Source organism: Suricata suricatta, chromosome 1 (assembly GCF_006229205.1).
Source record: "Suricata suricatta isolate VVHF042 chromosome 1, meerkat_22Aug2017_6uvM2_HiC, whole genome shotgun sequence".
Taxonomy (NCBI): domain Eukaryota; kingdom Metazoa; phylum Chordata; class Mammalia; order Carnivora; family Herpestidae; genus Suricata; species Suricata suricatta.
Genome location: NC_043700.1, coordinates 93,727,049 through 93,743,501, shown reverse-complemented (window position 1 = coordinate 93,743,501; position 16,453 = coordinate 93,727,049).

Sequence of the window (16,453 nt, the reverse complement as noted above, 5' to 3'; positions counted from 1 at the left end):
AATCAAGGAACAGCCTTCCATGCTTAGGGAATACATTCAGCATTGGTCTAAGCCACGTGTGGTAATGATAGAGACTTTCTTTCAACAGTCATCAACCTGCTTGACTCCACCAACTGTCAGCCCTTCAGAGTCCACTGCAGCCTCAGTGGGCCACCCCACCTAAGTCCATGTCCTTTGAAGGGCATCGCCTATCTTGCACATCAAACTCCATCTCAGCTCTACTCTTTGAAGGACCTGATCTGATTCAGTTGGTACCAATAGTGGTCCAAGAATTCAGGCTAGGGATACTACTTTAGCCTGTATACTGGTTGCTCTGAGCAGGAAATACCTCTATCACAGGTCCAAGCCACAGTGCAAGCAGTCTTGTGATTTGGTTCATAAGATACACATGACCCTATGTTGTTGGAGAGAGCAAAAGGTACCCACGTGGAATTTATGGCACATAAAAGTATAGTAACAACTGTGATTATGGAGCAAGGACTTGACATCTGGAGGAAAGAATTCTATATCTTTTCAAAAACAGCTGTTGGAATACTGCTAGACCCTGTTAGTGATGGAATGTTTGAACACAGAACAAGTGACCATGAATCTAGAACTACTCTCTATGTATGAAGCCCTATCAGACCCACCAGAATATAATCAAAAAGACTCAGCAACAAACTGACGTTAGATGAAAATGGAACATTTAGTATTAAGTACAAACAGTATCAGAACGCATAAGCAAGCTGCCTGAGAAACAAGTGTGGACCCCATGGCACACTCCACCACTGGAGGAGAAAAAAAAGCTCAAGCTCATTTCAATGGATGAGTCAACATGGCACGTGAATACAAGCCAAACATGGACAGCAGCTACCCTGCACCTGGTCTTGAAAAACAATGGCCAAGGAAAATCGTCCCCATAGGCCAAGATGCAGGTAACATATTTGGTCATATAGTTTGTGTGAATAGAGTAACTCTGAGGTTAGAATGTATGTGGCCTGTCTGGACGATTATTGCTTTCGTTCATGTAATTTAATCAAACACAAAAATGACTTTTGAAAAAGAACAGTGTTTTACTATATAGGCTTATTCACCATTTTATATTGAAAAAGAACTAAATTTACTATACATACATAACTTACTACATATGTTGTAAATTAAATTTTCATAAAAATAGATATATAAGGGAAGTGGGTCTGCACACTTAAAAAGAAAATAAATAATTAAAATTGCTGGTTTTATGAGCTCTTTGAATTGTATGTGAAAGTGGCTGAGCTGGCAGGTAGGACAATATAGATACAATTCTACTTTGCTAATTACTTCAGGACTTATTAATACTATCTTTTTTTCCTTTTTATTCATCCAAATATATCCTCTCTTTCAGTTGTGAATCTCACCAAGCAAAAGTTATCCAAAAGTGAAAACAGCCTTCAAATCCACTGGCCACGAAGAGTAAATGATAAAATCTTTTGAAATGAAAACATAACTAACTCCAGAGTGGAAAAATCTTTGAATACAAATAGATTTCAACCCCTGTTTTATATAAAACTTTATTTTGACTCAGAGTTTTAAGCTTCCAATGTCTTGAGAAGGATCACTTTCATATAAATGACATAAAATAATAAACATGTTTTCCACTTATTCCTCAGAGTAGAGGTATACAGTTCATATACAACACCATACACTTACTCGGTACAATTTTCTTATACCATTGGCACAGTGTAACATGATTTTGCTGCAAGATAAATCTTGCCTCAAGAAACATATTATATATAGAAAAAGTGAAACAAATTATGTTGTGTTATTATCAATGTTAACTTTAATCAGCCGCATGTACTAATATATAGACATTGGTTGTTGCTGTTCTATTGCTTAAGGGTAATTGGGTTATTCTTCAGTTAGTTACATGCTTTTTTTTCTTCCCAAACTGCCTGCAGAGACCAGCTTTTCTTTATTTACTGGATCACCATGATTGTTTGAAATCATTATCTTATTTCATACCTATAACTACACTTTACAGAGGTTCAATTATCTTCATTTTACAAATGAATAAACTGGTGGCTCTCTTAGACTAGATTGCTTGCACAAGCTTGTAAGTAGCAGAATGGAGACTTGGACTCTGATCTCATCTGATTCCAGAGCCAATGTTATTCTCCCTCTATACTACAATAATTTTCACATCTTTCCCAATACTGAAGTGAATCACAGAAAATCAGACGAGGATTCATTTTCTCCTTCCACTGGCAGTGAACTTGTTAGAATAAAAATATAACTGCAGAGTCTGAGGTTACTTTCCTTCCTCCCTTCCTCCTCTGCTTTTCTCCTTCCTTCTTTTCTTCCTCTTTTCTTTCCCTTCTTCCTTCCTATCTCCAATCAAAATTTGGACATCTATTCAGTGCTAGAGTGGACGAATAAGTTTTTCTCTACAGGTCTCATTAGAACTTGAAAATGAGTCACAAGATTTGGAAACAAAGCACTGTGCATTAAATCGTGGGTCATAAGATATTTCTCCTTTGTGTAGAGGGTAGATTGTCATCTTACCTAGGCATCCAAATTCTAAGTTCTTGTAATAGCAGACTTGCTTCATTTTGTGATCTACTACACAGAACTTCCTTCAATAACTGTAGCAAAATACATTAATTTTTATATGATTTAATGTTAAAAAAACATGAGTGCTGCTAAGTGTTGTTCATTATTAGCGCTTTGCTTTGAGTGTATGGTAATGCACTTAATGCACCCTCACCATTTACCAAATGCTTAGGATTTTGTTATTCCTGTTTTAAACATAAGAAAACTGACATTTAGAGATGTTCAGTAATTTCCCCAAAAGGCAGAGGTAGAAAATGGTAGAACTAAGACTTGGAACCTGGTTATCTTTGCCAGAGCCTGTGCCCTTATCCACTGTCCTCTGTAGTGCTAGTGCAGGGACTTTGAATAGATTTAACTTAATATAATTTTAGAACAATAAAGTATATTCTCATGAAAGACCAAATTATCTAAATAACTCCAAAAATTATAATGTTGAAACAGATGGTAAAACTCTGTAACAGAATTAATGTCTTCTCATTATACTTGTAAATTTGTAATTAGAACAGAGACTAAATTTATTGGTCATAAATACACCTTCAAAAGACCCACAGTATAATTAAATTATTTTTTTGTCCAAAGAAATTGGAACACTGAGAGGCTTTATTGTGGTGCATTTGCAAATTTCTAATTTATTGTAAGTTGTTCCATATTTTTCCTTCCAGGTTTTAGTCTTGTTTGTTTCATGAGAGAATGAGACTTTTCTTCACACTGACCAGAAGAATACTGTGTTTAATTCCCCTGAGGAGCAAAGTGTCCTTCATCATAGTTGTTACTGTTAAAGAAAATAGAAGATCTAATGGCTGCTTCTTACTATCATTGCTTCATTTTAAATTGTTAGCGGAGGCTCTGATTACCCACCAGATGATAGAAATTGTTGAGGCATTAATGGCTTACCTCACAGAAACAATGTCATATAGAAAAGTGAGCTACATATAAGCTAATTCTTTGATATTTTTATGAGAGTCCAGTGATATGTAGGCAATTTTTGTAGACATCCCTGAACTTACGTTTTTGTGATTTGTTGCTAAACTTTGTAACATAACTGTTTCCAGATACAAAAGACCAAAGTCTTTAGCAGTGAGTGTGTCTACACACAACCCTGAAAGGCAGTAAGGAATTTGATTCGTTAGGCAGTATATTGACAACATATTCAAGACTACAGTGTACCATCTCTTTTGGCAATTCTGGGGTTTCAAAACTATCTTGACTCATCTTTTCAGGGGACGGTATTCTAAGGGGAGGTACTCTTCATGATAATAGCTTTCTCAATATGACTTAAAGAACCTCTAATACGCACAGCAGAAAACATGGGGGGTGGTCATTTGCAATACATTTCAGTGTCTTAAAATGGATCTTTATCCCAATGGACTTGAGACACTTGTGAATATGAATCTTACTCAAACCTTCATTAAGGTTATCCAACCTATCATACTCCTCTGTATGAACTGTGAACATGGTGAAGGTCATAGTGTACATGAAACAGCGCATCAGCACGGCTTCTTATTCTTCCATAGAGGAAGAGAGATGGAGTCTCTTTTGTTGTTCACAATGTTATACATGGGTCCCATTTATACTGAATCAAGAACATCTGGAAAACAAAGAAAATTCATTAGGGCATGGCTGCAACTCTCATTATCTTTTTTCATTGTTATTGCAGGAGTAGCTTTTACTGGAATTACAAGTTGCATAAAGATGGATTTAACAGTTGTAGGTGGGGATACAAAACATTTGTAATAACAGATCAGAGTAAACTTGAGTCAGTCACCATGTAACAGGGTGTTTTCAGACTGAATGGATACATATAAAACCCTTGGAAACATGCCTGAGGATCATAGTAATGGCTTCTATATTTTTACAAAAAAAAAAAAAAGTACTTTGGGGACGTCTGGGTGGCTCAGTCAGTTAAGAGTCTGACTCTTGATTTCAGGGCAGGTCATGATCTCATGGTTTGTGGGATTGTGGCCCACATCAGGCTCCAAGCTGACATCATAGAGTCTGCTTGGGATTTTCTCTCTCTTTCTCTCTCTTTCTCTGTCCCTCCACTGTTCATGCAAGAACTACTTCTTCTCTGATAAGTCAGGGACAAATTCTGAAAGTACAGTTATTTGATTTCCATATCAATTACTTTGTAAGTGTTTAAGGAGTTTGCTTAGCTAAGCTAGAATTCAAGTTACTGTAACAGTACAATGATTCACAACTAGAGCTTTCTCTCACTTTTTTTTTTTTTTTCCTGTTTGGTCTGGTTACTTGTTTGTTGTTCAGTTTATTTTGGTTTGAAGTTATTTTAAAAACCATAGAGTTTTAAGTATGTTTAATTTGTAGTATTAATTGTAACAATAAAGCATTTTTCTTGAAGGCAAATCTTATTCTGAAGCTAATTCTTAACAGTGTCTATGAAGAAATATTGTTCGTCATTTTGGGAGTGCTATTTGGAAACTATAGTTAGGTGAAAGATTCTGAACATACTTTTAAAAATAAATTTGTAAAACTTTCACTTCTGAAATAAAATGATTTTTATATCCATATCATCTGTTCCGTGTTAGAAGCAGAAAGCCAAATCGAGTAAAGGAAACAACTGTTGAAAATCAACAAATTATGCTTGATTTCAGAATCAGAATTTTCTCAACACATCAGCCAAAATTCTAAGAAAATATTTGTTGCATATTGAAACACTCATTGGAATTTGGAATATGTCTTCAATTTTAAGCCAACCCACCACTTTCAATATTAATATGTTAACAGCTGCTATAAATCTAGCAATATGGACTCAGACTTTATAATAATTTTATAGTTAAAATATTGGTAACATAGAAATTATATATCTTCAAGATACAAGTAGGTTTATCTTACATATAAAAATAGATTACCTATTCTTAAAGGGTTTTTAAAATTGAATTAATAAAATGTGTCTCAAAACCGATCTTATCGCATATGCTTAATTTTGTATTTATTTTGAAATTTCCATGCAAAATTATTATTAATCAGAAAAAAATGTAACATTATATAATAGGTCTTGAATTCCCTTCTGTCACTTGTGATTTTGTGACAGATAATTGGTCCTGAACAGAAGACAACTTTTCTTTTAATACTATGTGTGCAATGCCTCCACAGAGGAATGCGTAATCTACTACTGTGCTCCCATAGTTACTTGTGATCCTAGAAACAGTGAATGCTAAAGTGCATCTGCTCATTCTTGATATTCAGGCACATTTATTTAATTATATCTCCCAACTGTAAATCAAATAGCCTCTCACAAACTTTTAAGTGGAAAAAGGAAAGCGTAAGGAAACGTTTCTTCCTTTGACTGCCCAGCAGAATAAAAAATCCAATTGCTTTTCATTTCTAACTTCTAAATCTTAGTATTTTTGTTAATTTTTCTTTGAATTATGTATTACATAAGATTTGATTTTATGTCCTTGTTCCTCCCGGTACTGTGTGTATATTCTATCTTTACTTTATTACCAAGAAACCAAAAATTCATGTAATTTTAGCGATATGATGAGATACTTTTCCAATTGCTATTTATTTACTTAATGTCTATTTGCAGTAAGTGGTTTCTGAAGAAAGATTATCACTTTGCATTTAGTAATAAGGTGTCCTACTTATCTACTTTTTAAATAATAAATCATCTCAAATGTAGAAGTATACACAACAATTTGTTATTATCTCTCACAGTTTGGAGGGTTCACTGGGCTCAGCTAGCTGGTTCTCACTAGAAGGTCACTCATGGAGTTACATGCAGGTGGAGGGTGTGGCCAGAGCTATTTGAAGGTTGTGCTGCACTAAACACCCAAGTCATCCTCCTCACTCATGTGTCTAGATCAGAGCTGGGATAGCTGGGAGAATTGGGATCTGGCCAGGTATTCTCTTCAGAAGTGACATCTCCAGATAGCTAGCATGACCTTCCTCACAGCATGGCAGCTTTAGAATGGTGAGGATTAATACATGTCATCAGCTAAATTCTCCCAGAGGGAGTGTTCTAAGAAACCGAGGTCGCAGATTCAAGGCTTCTTGTGTCTTGGCCTTGAAAATCATACTGTATCATTTTCCTCCTATTGTGTTGATTAAAAATGAAAAAGTTACATAGTCAACCCAGACCTAAGTTAGTAGGGGAGAGCACACAAGGGAATAAACACCAGAACTCCATCTCTGAAGATTGGTTGTTATACGAAATATAAATCAAACTAAAATCTGATCCTTAAGACCTATGAGAAACTCAAAATATCTTAATTACTTTCATAATGTCCAGTTTGGCTCATTCAAAAGAAACATTACCTAGTTTGTCAATGAAAAATTGTGCAAAAAAAAGATGAGCAAAGAAGAACTCAGTTTCAAGTCCTATCTGAAGGATTTAGTTGGACTCCATTAAAAAAATAAATAGTATATTTTTTTAATTTTTAAATTTAAATGTTGGATAAATAATAATTTGAGTTTAACTAATGTGTTGATGTGTCTATATACACTGTTTATTTTAAAAGAATGTCTTACGTTTACTGATCATGACCTTTATCTTACTGTTATAGTAGTCAGCTGTTAATTTCAATCACGTGTTACTTAGCACAACAAAAGATAGAAATGTTAACAGAGATTCTCTCTCTTTCCCTGGACTTCTGGACTAACCACTGACTGCTTAGGAAAAAACTAAACTAACTTCAGATTAAATTGTTTTTTTTCTGTTCATCAGATGAGAGAAAAATGCAAGACTGCCAAATAATGAGACGATCCCTCTGAGTTGGCTATTCTATTTTCTAAAATGAGAAAACAATGTTGTTTTTTCTGTTTTTGTGTTGAACAGAAAATGTTGACTGACTGACTAGACACATTAATCATTGAAAAGTAAGAATATCCACTTAAACTTTTGTAAACCAGATTAAATGGCAGAATTGGTCCTTTTAAAAAAATTTTCCCCTCAGGAAATCATAAGTTTCCCCATCAAGAAGTCAAAGAGACTTAAATGATAAACAAGTCAACCTCAATTCATATATAAGTTATGCAAGGTAGAAAATTTGTAGATTGGAGGATGCCTGGGTGGTTCAGTCAGTTATTCATTTGACTTCAAGCTCCTTGTGGGGCTCTGTGCTGACAGCTCAGAGCCTGGCGCCTACTTCAGATTCTGTGGCTGCCTCTCTCTGCCCCTTCCCTACTTACACACTCTGTCTCTCTCTTTTGCTCTCTCTGTCTCTCTCAAAAATAAACATTAAAAACATTAAAAAATAATAAATAAATAAACATTAAAGTTTTAAAAAAGAAAGAAAAGAAAATTTGGAGATTGGAGACTGTTTCTACATCCTCTTGATCCTTGGATGTGGACTGTTATGGTAGGATTGATGTGTTCCACCGTTGAACACCATGGAAGTCCACCAAAAGAAATGGAAAAATGCAGTCATTGTGATCCCTGGATGATTGCTTGATGTAATGACTTGCCTCAAAGATGAAAAGGGCAAATGCTATGAGATTTTATGGCATTATAGAGCTCTATTTTCCTAATTCAAACCCAGAAGGTTTAACTTAACTTTTCTAAGCTTTAATTTATGTTTCCATTAGAGATGGAAACAATACTAGTTAATGGCATAGAGCATCTGAAAGACCTTCCTGCAGTGGCTAGACGGGAATTTATACTAAATAAGTGGTTGTAGTGGTTATGGGAGTAATTAATTAGTTCTGAAAAAGATTGTGCTCCTAAAGAACTAATCTATTTTAATATATTAAGTTTTTAAATGTTTTATTTATTTTTGAGACAGAGAGATAGTGTGAGCAGGGGAGGTCAGAGGAAGGGGGAGATACAGAATCTGAAAATAGACTCCAGGCTCTGACCTAGTGGTCAGCACAGAACCCGACGTGGGGCTGGAACCCATGAACCACGAAATTATGACCTGAGCTGAAGTCAGACGCTTAACTGACTGAGCCACCCAGGCGCCCCAGAACTATCTACTTTAAAAACCTATGTATTGAAGACCCATCAACCCCCTTCTAATATAGACCAGAGAAAATAAATTCATTTTTAAAAAGGTATTTATGGGGTGCCTGGGTAGCTCAGGTCATTGAGTCTCTGACTTTGGCTCAGGCCAGGGTCTCCATTCATGAGTTCAAGCCCTGCATCAGGCTCTGTGCTGACAGCTTGGGGCCTGGAGTCTGCTTGGATTCTGTGTGTGTGTGTGTGTGTGTGTGTGTGTGTGTGTGTGTGTGTATCTGTCCCTCCCATGCTCATGCTCTGTCTCCCTCAAAAATAAATAAAACATTAAATTTTTTAAAAATAAAAAGTTATTTATTTATCTAATATTTATTGCATGACTTCTTTGTGCCAAGCAGTGTGCTCAGTAAATTAAACAAACTCCCTTCTCTTTTGGAGCTTCCCATTGAATCAGGAATAAGACAGTAAGTAACCAACATATCTGTTATAAATGCCAAAATGCTATGAAGTCATGGATTCTCCTGAAAGAATAATAGAAGGAAGCATTTTTACCATGATTGATCAAGGAAGATCAAAGATGAGATTTCATTTTTGTCCAGTTATTTGACAGTTCTTTAACAATAGTTAATCAAAATGGAAGTTTTTATGAGAGCACAACCTATATTTTTCAAAGGCTTTAACAAGAGAAATAGCATATTTTAAGAAGTAAGCAATGTCCAGGTATGTGGAATGTGGAAAGAGGAAAAATGATATGAGACTGAACAAGTTAAGATGAGTGTGACAGTTTAGGGTCCTGTGTGCCAATATTAGAAATTCAGATTTTTCTCTAAATGAAAACAAGAAAGCACTGAGGGGTCACTGAGTGGTTCAGTCGATTAAGCATCCAACTCTACTTCTGCTTAGGTCATGATCTCACAGTTCCTGAGATTGAGCCCCATGTTGGGCTCTGAGTTAACACTGCTGAGCCTGCCTGGGATTCTCCCTCTCTCCTTCTCTCTCTGCCCCTCCCTCATGTTCTCTCTCTCAAAACTAAATAAAAAACTTTTGTTTTGTTTTCTTTTTTGTTTTTTTAAAAAATTTTAAGGTTGATTTTTAAGAGAGAGAGAGAGAGAGAGGATAAATTGAGGAGAAATGAGAGAGAAAGAGAGACACAGAATCTGAAGCAGGCTCCAGCCTCTGAGCTGTCAGCAGAGCCTGACACGGGACTCAAACCTATAAACTGTAAGATTATGACGTGAGCTGAAGTCGAGTGCGTAACTGACTGAGCCACCCATGAGTCCCTAAATGAATCAACTTAAAAATAAAAGAAGCCATTGAGAAAGTTTACTGGAATATCATATGGCCCAATTTGTGCTTTATGTAAAAAATATTTTATTCCATAATTGTTTGGAATGAAGTTGAATGAAAGTGATAGAGAAAGAATATAGAGAATGAAGAGGTGACCTGGGGCACGTTGGGAAAGACAGAAAGAAGGGTGCAGATGTGAGATATACTTTGAAGGAAGAGTTGGCAGAACTTGATGGATTGTGTACGGGGATCAAAGTAAAAAGAAAAAAGAACAACTCCCAGGAATTGTCGGGAACTGACTGGATGGCAGTGCCATTTGCTAAACTACAGTAGATGAGGCTTTAAGGGCAAGAGCAGAAATTTAGCTTTTGAGTTTTAATATCAAGACTCTATCTGATATCTAGGGAAATTTTCAAGTGTATAATTATATGATTCTGGACTACGGATATAAATTTGGGAATGATCAAACTATACATGGTCTCTAAAACCACAGAATAAGGAGAAGGAATACAGAGAAGAGAAGCAAAGAAGAGACCTAGTACTGATCTTGAGGGACCACTAGAGAGGGAAGAGCTCAAAGGCTAGAGTTGAGAAAAACAAACAAACAAACAAACAAAAACTAGGAGAAAATGGTGTTATAGAAAGTGAGAGAGAACAGTGTTATAGAGGGAGGGAGGGTGAATCCTGCCAAGTTCTGTCAGGAGATCAAGAAATATGAGGACAGAAAGGGAAATGAACCACTGAATTTGGCAACAGGCAAAGCAGTGATGACGTGTTCAAGTCAGAGAGGACTCCAGAGGACTCCCGTGTGGTTTAGGCTCATTTTAGTGGTCCAATTACAAACACAATCAAGTTACCAACAATACCTAATTAAAAATCTTGAAGTGTATTTATATACAAACATTAAAGAGTATCCAGCTAAAATGAAAGTTCTTATAATCCCATTTTCTCTCCATCTGCACTCTCTCACACACCCGAACTTCCCCACATGCACGAAATCCTTGCTTAGGCTGCTCACTTGCAGATCCTCTCTGTCTTGGTTCTTTTTTTACTTTAATAGATACAGTTAATTTCTAGATTTTTGTTGATGTTTTTGGTAGTTGTTTGGTTTCATTTACTTTGTCTATCCTTTGTTTTGAAGGAATAAAACTTTACTTTCTCTTATTCTTTGATTTCTAGTTCTATATACTGCAATAAAGATGGCTTGGAAAATATTCCAACAAATAATACTTCTATAGTCTTTTCAACCCTTTCTCTGATCTTATCTTTTCCTGTTTACATTTTCTACTTTCTGTCACCAAAATCTTGGAACATAGGCTGGCAAGACCAGATTTTCTCTTAGGAAACAATGGGTGGGTAGTGGAGGGAAGAGCCAAAGATGTAGAAACAAAATCCACATCAGTGTACGTGAGGAAAAGCTGTAGATGTATACAAGTTCATACAGATTATCCCTTTTCACATGACAATCATGGAGATTTACCGCTCTCACATGACCCAGCTAACATGAAGCATCAAAGTCAAACTTTCTCCAAAGAGCCAAACTGCTGCCAAATTTAAGGGGAGGAGAAAGATTTATGATCTTTCCTTACAACTCCTTCCAATGTGGTACAAATAGTACCTTATTATGAGAACATTTGTACAGCTAATGTCCTTAAATCTGAGTGAAGTCATAAGTTATTTAATACAAAATGCAACAGCAGTGTGGCAAGCAATTAGTTGTTGGAAATATAGCATAGAAGTAAAAGGAGTATATTTAGAGAGTGTTGCATTGACTTAAACATTAGAAACACAGTATTTAAAATATATTCAAGAAGTAAAAGCATCCTGGGATTCACTTTAGGTTTTAGGTGTGTGTTCAAGAATGTAGAAATTCTCAGAGCAATGAAAAGCTACACTCACTTGGAATATGATCCACCACCATAAAAATAAAATTTACCCATAAGACTCCAGACCACTAACCTCTAGATACCAACTAATAATCAAAAATAGCATCATATTCAAAGTTATCAAGTAGAGTAAGCTGTGGGTGATTTTAGATTTAAGCCTGAATGGTATCAAATATCCCATTTTGATATATCATTAGAAATAATATATTCTCCAACCCAAAGACCTAAAATTTTATAGTTTGATTGGTTTTCTTTTTCATTTCACAGATCAGAAAAGTAAGACATGTTAAAGATCAGTGCCTTGGTAATAAAACAATTTGTAAACAGGAGCAATGTTTAAAATATTCAGCATTTACAAATGATTAATGAAATAGAAAAAGACAAACAAACTTACTTGATTATTGCATCCTTATAAATGGGAAGGATGAGAACTGAGAAGTATGGAAGGTCTGGATGTATGATCTTCTACACAAGTGTTAATTACATTTTTGTAGTTAACAAGCTAACTTATTAATAATGTTCCCAGATATGTAATGGCTTTTGTTATAAGATCCTTGCTACGTGCCTACTCTTTTATTATCCTAGTAGAATCTGAAAAATAAGTATCTCAATTTTATATTTATAAATTCCCTCAGGATTAAAGTTTTGAAGTTTCTTTGGTTCTAATTTTCTTCAGAAGTTGTAATATTTTTTTAATGTTTATTTATTTTTGAAAAAAAGACAGAGTATGAACAGGGGAGGGGCAGAGAGAGAGGGAGACACAGAATCTGAAGCGGCTCCAGGCTCGGAGCTGTCAGCACAGAGCCCGACATGAAGCTCAGGCTCATGAGCGGCAATATCATGACCTGAGCTGAAGTCAGACACTTAACCGACTGAGCCACTCAAGTGCCCAGGAAGTTTTAAAAAGCAAAATGATTTTAACACTGACAGAGCTATGGATTTTGTACATTGTAATTGTAAGTTTATTCATTTAACTCAGTGAACTTTTTATCATCTGTAGCCTACCTTTTCCATATACAAGAAAAATAGAGGCTTGACAGCAAAAAGAGGTATATTAGAAAATAAATTACAATGTCGTCTGAAGCTCTATAGTCCTTGTATTTTTTAATAGTTTATTTATTTTTGAGACAGAGAGAGACAGAATATGAGTGGGAGAGGGGCAGAGAGAGAGAGGGAGGCACAAAATCTAAAACAGTTTCCAGGTTCTGAGCTGTCAGTGCAGAACTGATGTGGGGTTTGAACCCACGAACCATGAGATTATGACCCAAGATGAAGTTGGATGTTTAACCGTCTGAGCCACTCAGGCGCCCCTATAGTCCTTGTATTCTTAACAAAAATTTGTGGAGAAGAGAATACTCAGGAAAAGATGAATGATAACTAAAAGAAAAACATAGAAACAGTTCCAAGAGTAATCCAGATATTGGATTTAACAGCTAAATGTTTTAAAATAATGATGACTAAGAAGAAAACTATACAAAATAATAGAAATATTGAGAATTTCAACAAGTAATTGAAACCTTTATTTTTAAAAAATACCAAAATCAAATGGACATTCTAGAACTGAAAAACCCAGAACCTAAAATTAAGACCTCAGTGGAGAGGTTTAGTAAACCTATTGAAAGATTATAAGAATATATTTCAACTGAAACAGAGAAAAGGCTAGAAAGAGCCATGCCTAAAAGATATGATGTGGGACTTGGTCAAATGGTTTAAAATATTTAATTGGAGTTTCAGAAGAAAAAAGAAAGAAAATAAGACAGAAACAGCATCTGAAGAAATATATGGAGAGAATTTTTCAAAATTGATGGAAGGTATTTGTTAATCCATGAATCCAGAATTCTTGCAAACCCCAAACAAAATAATTTCAAAGAAAGAAACCCTAGGTATGCTATAGTCAAAATACTAAAGCCAAATGAAACAGGGAGAAAAGCAATAATTAAAAGAGAAATATTAGCCTCAAAGAATAAGTAAGAGATAATTGATCTTTAACGAGCAGCATGCAGTCTAAGAAATGTAATATTAGCCTTAAAATGCTAAAAGAAAGAAAAATAAATTAGTAGACTCAAATTCTATAGCCAGCAAAAGTATCCTTCAAAAAGTAAAGTAAAAGAAATATGTTTTTATGCAAACAAAAGCTCAGGCAATCTATTCACCAAAATATCAACAGCAGAAAAAATATTAAGAGAAGCCACTCAGATTAAAGATGGCCACGGTAAGTGGATGAGTAAGAGATGCGACTCTAGAAGAATGGTCAGATTTGTAAAATCGCTCATTTTCAAGAGGAGGGAAGGTGGCTGTGAGTCAGGAATATGGGTGTCGTCTAGAATCTGGAAACCGCAAAGAAAGAGATTGTCCCCGGGATATGCACTCAGGAGAGGAGTGGAGCGGACACCTTCACTTAAGCCTGGCACGAATATGTGAGACTGCTAAGTCTACAAAACTGCAGGATCATAAATTGTTGGGGGGTTCTATAAGTATTTTATTTATTTATTTGGAGAGCCAGAGTGCATAAATGGGGGAGGGGCAGAGAGAGAGTAAGAGAGAATCTCAAGAGGGTCCCATGCTGTCAGCACAGAGTGTGGGGTTTATTTTTTGAACTGCTAATTGTGTCATAATTTATTAGAGCAACAGCAGAAAACGAACATAGAAATGCAAATTGAAAATAAAATGAAATATCCTTACACACTCACCAGAACTGCTTTGAAACCAGGTTCCAGCAAGAAAGCGGAATTAAAACTATCCCATTGCTGGTATGAGCATAAAAATAATGTATGAGCTACTGAAAAGTTTGCCATTTTTCTCCTGGAGTTAAGTACACCTATCTTATAGTTAGTAATTTTATTTCTGAGCATATATCAATGAAAAAATGATGAAATATGTTCACAAAAGACATGTATATAAAGTGGTCAATTATTTATAGTAGACTGAGCTAATCAACAGAAGAATGGAAAAAAATTGAGGTATATCTATACACTTGAACAGTATACAGCAATTACAAAGAGTAAACTACTGACATACACAATAACACCCTTGTGTGTTTGTATGTATGCATGAGTTTATATGTGTGTGCATGCACATGTGTGTTTGTGTGTATAAAATCAAGGTGAAAACCTAAGATCAGAGCATTTTGTGCATCTTTACATATTTTATCTTTCAATAAAATATATAATAGCACAATGTCCTGTGAAATGATAATTTATCAGCAATAACATAAATGGCAATACCATCAAAAAGGACAAGAGACGATGCATGAAATTAAATCATGTCAAGTGTCTTACATTCTACATACAGCAGTGAGAATATTTACATAAGGTAGATTATAATAGGTCAGGAAAATATGTTGTAACATAGATAAATCACTAAAAGAGTAATATAAAAATAGATTATTAAAAGGCTAATCCAATGGGGGAAAGTAGAACAAAATACTGATTAATCCATAATAAGTCAAGATAGGTGAAATAAAGAAACCAGGAACAAAGTGAAAACAGATTGCAAGATGAAAGACATGAATTACATGATTACATTGAATGTAAAGGAACTAAACAATCCAACTAATATTGAATAGTTTTGAATGAGTAGAAACTGTAAGATTAAAACTGAGATATAAACATATAACACAGGAAAACTACTCATGGCAAAAATAGAATATTGCCATCATCATTACAAAGTTGAAGACTAGGGCATTATTTAGTGGTTTAGCAGGATAAGTTAAATGGTATTCTCTTAGACAAAAACCACATAATTAAAACAAGAAGACATTAGAGTTTTCCTTCCAAAGGATCATTCAAGTGGAAATCAAATTAAAGTGCTGTAAAATGATAAGTGTAGCTAAGCATTCCTTATAGTTCCATTTCTTAAAATAGTTTTGAATACCAGCTTCAGCTTTCATGATTATTTCTACTCACCTAATTTAGCAATATTGCTTTTTCAAGAAGTAAATCTTATTAAGAATATGAAATCAATTACCCTCCACCTTATTCCATGTCTCTCTTGAATGAATATTACATTCATCATAAATTGTTTTGATGTTGCAAATGGAGCAGGGCTCCATCCCATGGGTTTAGGCTAAAATCCACCTTGAAGAGGATTATTCTTAATGTCAAGCAACCAATGTCAATTGTTATGACAGGAAATTGAAACATACAATTCAGGTCTTATCCACATGGTGAACGGAGCCTATTTCTCTTCCTAAGACTCTTTTGTTTGTCTCTAGATTTTGTGAAATGGCTAGGTTCTAAATGTCTGCTAAGCCTTTTTACTATTCAGGGGTGACTAGCATCCTGTAGGAGCTGAGCAGAATAGCATCCTATATGAGAAACCAAGTTTAATATCATAAATCTTTGTATTTAAGTTAATAATCTAATTATATGTTGTGTTCTTTGTTCATCTTTTTGTTAGTTAATCTAACTACTAATTAGTCTTCTGTCATTTACGTCTCTGATTGGCTGGAGGGAAGCACTACGGTGGTGGCAGCCACACGGAAGCTAGTCTTTGAAAATCAAGAGCTGGACCTAGAAGTTTCGAATTACTCTCCTGACAACAAAAATTCTCTTTCCATCACCACCTACCAAAAAAGAGGATTTAATTTCATGCAGAAGTATACTGTTTTCTTTTTTTTTTCATTATTGTTTTTGCTTACAGAATAGAAAAACAATGAGATTTTAATTAAAGAATTATTATTTGATTGAAAATCGTATTTTTGAAGGAAATAATGCTCTTCCTCTGAGTCGTCATAAGATCTATAAAATTATCATGAATATAAAAAAAGAGAAAATCAAAAACCAGATATGGAATATCTGAG